The sequence below is a fragment of the Phyllostomus hastatus genome, unplaced genomic scaffold (assembly GCF_019186645.2).
Source record: "Phyllostomus hastatus isolate PE091 unplaced genomic scaffold, TTU_PhHast_1.1 phas_contig_118, whole genome shotgun sequence".
Classification (NCBI taxonomy): domain Eukaryota; kingdom Metazoa; phylum Chordata; class Mammalia; order Chiroptera; family Phyllostomidae; genus Phyllostomus; species Phyllostomus hastatus.
Window position 1 is genome coordinate 4,593,786 of NW_025333543.1, and position 7,753 is coordinate 4,601,538.

The window sequence follows — 7,753 nt, forward strand, 5'->3', positions numbered from 1 at the left end:
TCTGCTTTAAGAACAGGAAGAAAAAAGTGTGAGAGAGGAACACAGTACAAAAAAATGGCAATGAATAAGTACCTATCAATAATAACCTTAAATGTAAAAGGATTAAATGCTCCAATCAAAATACATAGAACAACAGAATGGATAAGAAAACATGACCCAAATATATGCTGCCTTACAAAAACCCACCTCAGAACAAAAGACCTACACAGACTGAAAGTGAAGGGCTGGAAACAAATATTCCAAGAAACTGAACAGGAAAAAAAGGATAATTTGGGGGTTGTATAAATGTAACTACTTCTTAACTGTTAAGGAGTTGAAATTACATTCGGCCCTTTGAAGACAACCAGAAGGCTGATGTGGACCCCGGTGAAAATGAATTTGATACCTTTGACCTAGACACTGGAATTTCACCTCTCCTTAAAACTTACATTACTCTACAAAGCAGTTGCTATTTCCAAGTAATTGTGCATGCCCAGGGATAAACACAATATTAGAGGGTCATGACTGCCATGAAAGACAACTAATTGAAAAACTGACCAACCCCCTTAACCTTTTCTTTAGCTTGTACTAACTTTAGACAGACTAACTAACCTTTTCTTCAGCTTGTACTAACTTTGTACTAACGTTGTACTAACTTTTAACTTTCTTCCTAATTCTAGGTCCTAATGTCCCTTTTTTTAGAATGATTACTTTCAACTTTTAATTATATTTTCCCATATGGATGTTTCCCTTTTGATTTTGCTAGTGTTTTCTGTAGCTACATAGAAGCTTTTTAAATTGATGTAGTCCCATTTGGTTATTCTTTCCTTTATATCCCTTGATCTAGGGCACATGTCAGTGAAAATATCACTGCATTGTATATCTGTAATTTTCCTGCCTATATTGTCTTCTAGGACTATTATGACATCATCATGACTTATATTTAAGTCCCTTATCCATCTTGAGATTATTTTGGGGCATGGTGTCAATTGGTGGTTGAATTTCATTTTTATGGCATGTAGTTGTCCATATTTCCTGACACCATTTGTTAAAGAGGCTATTTTTACTCTATTTTACACTTCTGCCCCTTAATTGCATATTAATTAACCATAGAGATTTGGGATTATTTCTGGGCTCTCTGTTCTGTTCCATTGATCTATGTGTCTGTTGTTATGCCAGTACCGGACTGTTTTGATAACCTTGGCCTTGCAATATAATTTGACATCAGGAATTGTGATCCCTCCTACTTTGTTCATCTTTCTCAAAATTCCTGAGGCTCTTCAGGGTCATTTATGGCTCCAAATAAATTTTTGAAATGTTTTCTCTATGTCTGTGATATATGTCATTGGTATTTTAATAGTGATTGTGTTGTATTTATAAATTGTTTTGGGTAGTATGGACATTTTGATGATATTAATTCTTCTAATCCATGAGCAAGGTATATTATTCCATATATTTATGTCTTCCCTAATTTCTTTCTTCAGAGTTGTGTAGTTTTCTAAGTACAGGTCTTTTACCTTATCAGTTAGGTTTATCCCTAGGTACTTTATTTTTCTTGTTGCTATAGCAAATTGAATTTTTCTCTAATTTCTGTGTCTGATATTTTGTTGTTACTGTAAAATATGCCTTTGATTTCTAGATATTGATTTTGTATCTCACTTTTTTACCAAATACACTTATTAGGTTGAGTAATTTTTTGGTGGAGTCTGTTGGTTTTCTATGTACACTGTCATGTTATCTGCAAACAATGACAGTTTTACTTCCTCCATTCTAAATTGGATGCCTTTTATGTCTTTTTCTTTTCTGATCACTACGGCTTACTAGAACTTCCAATACTATACTGAATAGAAGTGGTGAAAGTGGGCATTCTTGTCTTATTCCTGATCTTAGTGGGAAAGCTTTTAGTTCTTGCCCATTAGGTATAATATTGGCTGTAGGTTTCTCATATATGGCCTTTATTATATTGAGGTATTCTCCTTCTAATCTCACTTTGCTGAGTGTTTTTATCATAAATGGATACTGTACCTTATCAAATGATTCTTCTGCATCTATTGATACAATCATATGATTTCTGTCTCTCATTTTGTTTATGTGATGTATTATTATATTTATTTTTTAAAGGATTTTATTTATTTATTTAAGACAGAGCAGAAGGGAGAGAGGAAAGATAGGGAGAGAAATGTCAGTATGTTGTTGCCTATTGTGCAGCCCCTACTGGGGACCTGGCCTGCAACCCAAGTATATGCTTTGACTGGGAATCAAATGAGTGACCCTTTGTTTCACCAGTCAGCAATCAGTTCACTGAGCCACCAGCCAGGCTGTGTTATGTTTATCGATCTGTGAATATTATACTGTTTTTTCATCTTTGGGATGAATCCCACTGATCACAGTGTGTGCTATTTTTAATGTATTGCTGGATGTGGTTTGACAATATTTTGTTGAGGATTTTAGTGTCTAAGTTCATCAGTAATATTGGCCTATAGCTTTCATTCTTTGTTGTGTCTTTATCTGGTTTGGGAGTTAGGATGAAACTGGCGTCATAAAAAGAGTTTGGGCATCTTCCCTCTTCTTGGATCTTTTGGAATAGTTGGAGAAGGATAGAGGTTGGCTCTTCCTTAAATGTTTTGTAAAATTCTCCCGTGAAAACATCCAGCCCAGGGCTTTTGTGTACCAGGAGGTTTTTGATTACTGCTTCAATTTCATCTGCTGTTATTGATCTGTTCAGGCTTTCTACTTGTTGGTCCAATTTTGGAACATTATATGTTTCTACAGATTTGTCCATTTCATCCAGGTTTTCAAATATCATGGCATATAGTTGTTTGTAGTAATTTCTTTGAATCCTTTGTATTTCTGTGGTATCAGTTGTAATTTCTCCTCTTACAGTTCTGATTTTATTTGGCTCCTCTCTCTTTTTTCCTTTTTTAAAAAATTGTATCTATTTTTTATTTGTTTGATACTTTATTGATGTTCAAGTACAGTTGTCTTCATTTTCATTCCACCACACCCCAACGCCCCACCCATCCCCACCTCCCACCCTTGAACCTACCCACTTTGGCTTGGTCCATGTGTCCATTATACATGTTCCTTGATGGCCCTTCCTCTATTATCCCTTTCCTCCTTCCTCTCTGGTTACTGTCAGTTTGTTATTGAAACACCAATTCAAAAGAACCTATGCATGTCTCTTTTTTTTTCTTAATGAGTCTGGATAAAGCCTTATCAGTTTTCTTCATCTCCTCAAAGAACCTTCTCCTATGTTTATTGATACTTTGAATTGTTCTTTTAGTCTCTATGCCACTTAATTCTGCTCTGATCTTGATTATTTCCTTCCTTCTACTGGCTCTAGGCTTTGTTTGTTGTTGTTCCTCCAGTTCTTGTACATGTAGGATTATTTTGTTTATTTGACCTGCTTCTATCTTTTTTACATAGGCCTGTATTGTGATGAACTTCCCTCTTAGGACTGCTTTTGTTATATCCCATAGTTTTTGGACTGTTGCGTGTTCATTTCTATTTGTTTACAGAAAAAATTTTATTTCTTCCTTGATCTTATTATTGACCCATTCATTGTTTAATAACATGCTATTCAGTCTCCACATCAGAGACTCAGGGGTTTGATTTTCAAAATATATAAAGAATTCAAGTGACTCCATACCAGGAATACAAACAATCCAGTTCAAAAATGGGTAAAAGACCTGAATAGACACTTCTCCAAGGAAGATATAGAGAGCCCATAGACATATGAAAGGGTGCTCAGCATCATTATCCACTAGAAACATGTAAATTAAAACCACAAGAGGATATCACTACACACTGGTCAGAATAGGCATCATAAACAACTTAATAAACAAAAAGTGCTGGAGAGGTTGTGGAGAAATGGGAACTTTAGCACACTGTTCATGGCAATGCAGACTGCTTCAGCCCCTGTGGAAAACTGAATGGAATTTCCTCAAAAAACTAAAAATGGAACTTCATTTTGACCCAGCAATTTCATTGCTGGGATTATACCCTAAGAACTCTTAAACACCAAATCAGAAGAAGGTATGCACCCCAATTTTCACTGCAGCATTATTTACAATAGTCAAGTCCTGGAAACAACCTAAAATCTCAACAGTAAATAAGTGGATCAAAAAATATGGGTACATTTACACAACAGAATACTATGCAGCAGGAAGAAAGAAGGATCTCCAACCTTTCACAACAACATGGATGGACCTGGAGAGTATTATGCTAAGTAAAATAAGGCCAAGTGGTGAAGAACAAATACTACATCATGTCACCTATAAGTGGATCCTAATCAACAAAACAAAAAAAATGAGCAAAATAGAACCAGAGACTTTGAAATAAAGAACAAACTGATAGTGACTATAAGGAAGGATAGGGGGAAATAATGGGGAAAGGGGAAGGGGCAAGTCAAGGATAATTAATAGAGGAATCATGAGCATGGACAAAGGGAGGATTGATGTGGGAGTGAGGGGGCTGGGACCAGGAAGAATAATGGGAAAAAGGAAGGACAACTGTAACTGAACAACAATTTTTAAAATATCAATATTTTTAAAAAAAAATAAAAAAAAACTTAATTATAAGTCCTTTACCTTCCACTTTGAGGTATAAATTTTTAAGAGATTTTTCTTTGTTGGTTTAACATATCTGAAAATAATGCACATACAAAGCATTAAGACATGAGAAAATATTGGTTCAATACTAATGAATCTACAAAAATTAATATTTGGGGAAGGTGCAGAAGATAACCTAAACATTTTTAAAAATTGGAACTAAAACCAAAATAGGCTGATAATCCCTAATAACACATATGAAGAGTCATTATAAAATTCCATAATTTTAATTAAACTAGAGATTCTCAATTGGCTGCTCTATTGCTCCTCATGCAAAACAGATAAGAGGATTCTCTTGTCTGGTGCCCACGTTGTTAAATGTTTTCCCTATCCCCACTCCATACTTAGCTTTTCAAGAAGCAGGTCTAACTCCTCATAACTTTAAAGAGGATGGGAATCATTCTACAGATATCTATCTTCTAGTACCACCCTTCATACCATATTTTGCAGTCTATATTGTTCACTTTTTGCCAATTTTTTTAGGGAAAAATAAAGGTGCATGTTATACATGGGTGGTACCTGAAACACCTTGTATCTGTTCCTGTGTTTTATAATGATTTGTTACAAAAATTTTCTTGTACCATTATTTAAAAATAAATTCCAAAATTTATTTATAATACAAAAAACAAGTATCTGAATATAAATAAAGAAATAATTGAATTAAAAATTAAAACAAAATTTTTTTTCCTAAAAGTTTGGGCCAAAAATGTGGGTGCACATTATACATGACAAAATACAGGTATATAGTAAGTCTTCAGCTGTGTTCTAGGAACACCATATCATACACTGTTAAGCTGAACATCTGTGCTAAGTACATAAGACAATGAATGACTGACAGGGAAAAAGTGGTTTTGAAATTACATACTAAATCCATTTGGTGTATTTCAACAGGTGCTACATTCTCCCTCATTTAATAGTGAAAGAAGTTACACCTTGATGAGTTCCATCAAATACTAAACCCACTCAAGGGTAGAGTAGAAAGACAACTTTCAAAAGGAGTATGTTATTGAATGAGGCATCTACTATACTACTTCCTATAGGTGCCAGATGGGGAAAATGTTTTCTAAACTAGATCTAGGACATGAAATATGGAAATACTCCATCCTTCTCCTCTAAAAGATAGTCCAATGGTTAATGACCTTTTAAAAAAGACTAAATAAAACAACACAACACAAAATAAACAAAAATCTCCTGTATCCCCCCACAAAATACCTATATGTGCCAAATTACTCTCCAGAGGGGAACCCAGGAGCAGCTTCCACATTACCTAGTTTGTTACAGAGTTATCACAAGCATGACTTGTTTTAAAATAATAATTTAAAAATTGAAACTACAAAACAAACACTAGTACTGATTACTTTTCTCACAATACAGAATTACTCAGAATTAACTTGTATTGACAGGGGGAAAAAGGACCATACCTGTGGTCTTTTTCTCACATGAGGGTCTATGGGTAGTTGAAGGACATTTGTCATTATTACAGAAAGAGTTCTTAATTTTTAATCTGTACTTTGATTTAAACATTGCTTTTAGTATGGTTTCAAAACTGGCTGTGGAGAGAAGTTCATAGCAGCACACAACTTTGTCAGTTATGGAAACTCCAGGGTAGCCAATGTTGCACTGGCAAATTCATTCTTTAGGTCTTTCTGGGTGAGTGCAGAACACTCCACATACTTGATGGCCTTCAAGCAGGGTTTCCAGCAGTCTCTGGAATGCTAGGCTTTGGTCCATTCTTGGCAAGTGTCTCAGTAATAGAGGGGTCATCTCTGAGATCAATTTTGGTCCCAACATGCAGGAAAATAGTCTTTGAACAGTGGTGAGCTATGTGAGGCAACCACTTATCTTTTACATTTTGAAATTTGGATGGAGAAACCACTAAAAGACAGACTACAAATGAATTTGTTTGTAGATAACTCAGTGGTCGTAGTCTATCATAATCCCCTTGCCCTGAAGCATCAAAAATTTCCAGAGGATATGGACTTTTTCTCTACCAATCATAACTGCAACTGTAGTTGTCAAAAACAGTTGGTCCATATTTGGATGGAAATTTATTGACTGTAAGATATGAGGAGACATGTTTTATCAATGGCACCATCACATACAACAACTCACTAATCTACACTGCTGAAAAATTTTCTATCCACTTTATATATTTTGATTCTGATAATTCTCGGCCAGGGTCACAGTGTAAATTTTTTTAGTTTCTTGCCAATTTTACAACTGAAGGCTATTTTCTTTCTCTTATCCTCCTTTCTTTTCTTTTTTTTATTGTTGTTCAAATACAGTTGTCTCCATTTTCTCCCCACCATGGACCCCCACCCCACCCATCCCCACTTCCCACCCTAGAACCTACCTGCTTTGGCTTTGTCCATGTGTCCTTTATACATGTTCCTTGATGGGCCTTCTCCTACTTTTCCCCATTATCCTTGTCTCTCCTCCACTCTGGTTACTGTCAGTTTGTTCGTTATTTCAGTGTTTCTGGTTATATTTTGCTTGCTTATTTATTCTGTTGATTAGGTTCCATTTATAGGTGAGATCATATGGTATTTGTCTTTCACCACCTGGCATATTTTACTTAGCATAATGCTCTCCAGATCCATCCAAAGGTCTTGGGGACTATCTCTTTGAAATGTAATTATTGAAAATAATAGTGCCCCAATTTCCCAGTTTCTGTAGGAGAGTACATGCTTAACCTCAGAGAATACCTTGTTCCAAGTTTCAAAACTATTTCAGGTCATAAAGATACCAGAACGTTTACTCTTGCTTTGAGTAAAGACAATTTACAAACACAAAAGCTGAAGATCTCCCTATCATTCAAGCTCTTAGAGTCTCTACCACATTTTATTTCAGTGGAGTTGAGTTCAGATTTTGGTATCTCTCCTCTATTGTAATAATCTTAAATAGCCTTCTTCACCTGAATAGCAGAGTACACGAGAAATTTTGCCTTGAAACAACCTATGGCAAAAATTATCAGGATTGATGGACCAAATAGGATTAGAATTTAAATAAAAATAAAACTAAATTTAATGGGATGAGGAATGATAAGGGATAAATGTAGCAAAAACAATTAGTCAAAAATTGACAAAGTGGAGTCTCTAGTTACAAAAAATATATAAAAATAAATTATTTAAGAGAAGAGTTAAATGTCACAATAAATAACAGCC

General features: G+C 35.0%; 1 pseudogene; it reads right to left on the reverse strand.

The window, feature by feature from the left end:
* Positions 1-6,178: 6,178 nt before the first annotated feature.
* Positions 6,179-6,961, reverse strand: LOC123824159 (annotated as a pseudogene).
* Between the last annotated feature and the right edge of the window lie 792 nt (positions 6,962-7,753).